This window comes from Heliangelus exortis, unplaced genomic scaffold (genome assembly GCF_036169615.1).
Source record: "Heliangelus exortis unplaced genomic scaffold, bHelExo1.hap1 Scaffold_65, whole genome shotgun sequence".
In the NCBI taxonomy this organism is placed as follows: Eukaryota; Metazoa; Chordata; class Aves; order Apodiformes; family Trochilidae; genus Heliangelus; species Heliangelus exortis.
Window position 1 is genome coordinate 5,001 of NW_027285981.1, and position 2,500 is coordinate 7,500.

At 78.7% G+C, this 2,500-nt stretch overlaps 1 non-coding gene across 1 annotated transcript; it reads left to right on the forward strand.

Annotated features, from left to right (window-relative positions):
* Positions 1 to 1,621: 1,621 nt before the first annotated feature.
* On the forward strand, positions 1,622 to 1,774 carry LOC139790910 (5.8S ribosomal RNA). Its single transcript, XR_011723718.1, has one exon. It is a non-coding gene; the product is annotated as a 5.8S ribosomal RNA (ribosomal RNA).
* Positions 1,775 to 2,500: the final 726 nt, after the last annotated feature.

Sequence of the window (2,500 nt, forward strand, 5' to 3'; positions counted from 1 at the left end):
GTGGGTGCGAGGCTCCGTCCCCGCCGGGTCGCGTCCCGCGCGAGCGGGCGGCCCGAGCCGCGGTTCTCCTCCCGGGCGCAGCGCCGGGCACAGAGGGAAACCCTCGGGCCCCGGGACGGCGGAGCCGCGGTGGCGGCGGTGGGCGGTCGGGCGCGGCCCCCGCTTCGGACGCTCCCCCGGTGGCGGCAGCGGGGGAGGCACCGAAGCGGGGCCTTCAGTTGCGTTTCCCTCACCCCAGGGCCAGGTACCTAGCGTCCGCGCTTGCGCGGGTTACCCCGCGGGGGGTGCCCGCGGAGGCCGGGCGGGGGTTTAAAGACTCGGGCGGCACGGCACGACGCGACCCGACCCGACCCGGGGGGCTCCCGTGTCCCGCGGGCCGGGCGGGCGGTCGGTCGGCCGTGCCGGGGAGGTGCGCCTCCGGGCTGCCCCCCCCTCTCCGCGGTCCCGGTCTCTGCGGAGGGACCGGCGGCAGCGGTCGACCGCGACCGGCCTGCCTCTGCCTCGGAGCGGGCGAACCTGGGCGGGAGCGCGGGGCTCCCGCCCGGGGTGGGCGAGTTCCCTCGCGGTGACGGGGGTTCGCCGGGCGTCCGCCGGCCGCCGCCGCGCCTCGGCGCCGCGGTCCGGCCGCGCCGCGCTCCCGCCTCCCTCTCCTCCCTTTCTGCCGCGCTCCCGCCCCGGCGGCGTCGCTCGGTCGCCTCTCCGACCGTCGTCCCCCGCCGCCGAAGGGTCCGGCACCCTCGTCCGAGCGGCGGCGCCGCCGACTCGTTGTCGCATCCATGGGTCTTCCGGGCGGCGCCCGCCGCCGGCTGCGGCCGTCCCGTCCCGGGCCTCGGTCGTCGCTTCCCCGTCGCCCTTCCCGGCGCGTGCCGGCCCGGGCGGTCGGGTGGGCGGGGGTGGGCCGCGTTCCCGGTCTCCGCGCGGAAGCGGGGAGAGCGGGTGCCACCCCCGCCTCGGCACCGCGTCCGCCTTCCGCGCCCGCGTCCGCGGAAGGGGCCGAGGGGCGAAGCGGCGGCGGGGGTCGGGGGCGGGCCGCGCCGCCTGCACCGGCCGGCGGCGGGTTTCCCCGTCCGGGGGGCCGCGGGCGGCGTCGCGTCGCCGTCTCGGGCTCCCGGGGGGCTGTGCCGCTTTCCCCGGCGGGTCGGCGGCGGCGGAGCCCCGGCGGGCGAGAGGGCGCCCGTCGGGACGAGGGCTCGGCAGCGAGGGGAGAGGGAGAGGCGGGGGTCGCGTCGCGGGCGGGCCGCGTCGCGGAGGCGCGCGCGGCGGGCCGGCGAGGCGCCCCAGCGGGCCGCCGCCGCGGTACCGGCCGCGGCGTCGGATTCCGCCGTCTCCCCGAGCCGAGGCAGCGGCTTCGGTCGGGCGCGGTCGAGCGTGCCGTCGCCTCCGCGCGGAGGCCGGGCCGAGCCCGGGCGCCTGGGCCGCCTCCGAAGCGAGCGAAGGCGCTCCCGGGCGCCTTCTCCGCTTTTCCCGTTTTTTTTTTCCTCCCGTGTGTGTGTGTCGGTACGGTCAAGCGAGGCGCGAGGCGGGTGTCCGCCCGGAGCCCGCCTCGGCGATCGAAAGGGGCCGCTTCTCGGCGAGCGGTCCCGGCCCCCCCGCGCGCGCGGGGCGGTGCCGAAAGCCAGACAACTCTTAGCGGTGGATCACTCGGCTCGTGCGTCGATGAAGAACGCAGCTAGCTGCGAGAATTAATGTGAATTGCAGGACACATTGATCATCGACACTTCGAACGCACTTGCGGCCCCGGGTTCCTCCCGGGGCTACGCCTGTCTGAGCGTCGCGTGACGATCAATCGCCGGCCGGGCCGCCGTCCTCCCCCGCCCAGGCGGGCGGAGCCGGCGGTCCGCGGGGCCGGCGCGGCTGGGGTGCCTCGCAGGCCGCGGCGGGCGAACGCCAGAAAGCGCCCGGGCCTTCGTCCCCCTAAATGGAGACTCGGGGAGCGCTCCGAAGCTCCCCGCTCCCGGAGCGCCCGCTCGGAGCGGAGCTCGTCCCGCCGTGGTCGGCCGGGGTCGTCGTCGTCGGGGCCGGTGGGGGCCCGGCGCGGCGGCCGGGGAGGTTCCCCCCCTTCGTGGCGAGGAAAAGAGAAGGGCGTCGGCGGCGTTGGGGGGTGGGGCGCGTGCCTCTCCCCCTGCCACCCCGCGCGGGCGGGCGGCTGTCTGCGGGGCGGGTACCGGCGTCGGTACCGTGCCGTGCTGCCGCGCGCGCGCGCGTGGGTGCGCCCGGGGGAAGGGAAGGGCGGTCGGGCGGGGGTCGTCGTGGTCCCCCGCCCGTCGTCTCCTTTCTCCCGTTTCGGTTCCCTTCCTTTCCCGCCTCTCTCCTCCTCCCCGGGCACGCCCGCGCCCGCCGCCTCCTCCTCCTCCCGTCGTCGCCCCGGCCGTCCCTCCTCGGCGGGCCGTCTCCCGGCGCGTCTTCGGGCCGTCTCCGGGCTGGGGCTTTCGCCGTCCGTCCGTCCGTCCGCGCGTGCGGCGGCGGTGGCGGCGGCCAACCCGTAAAAAAGCGCATCCGT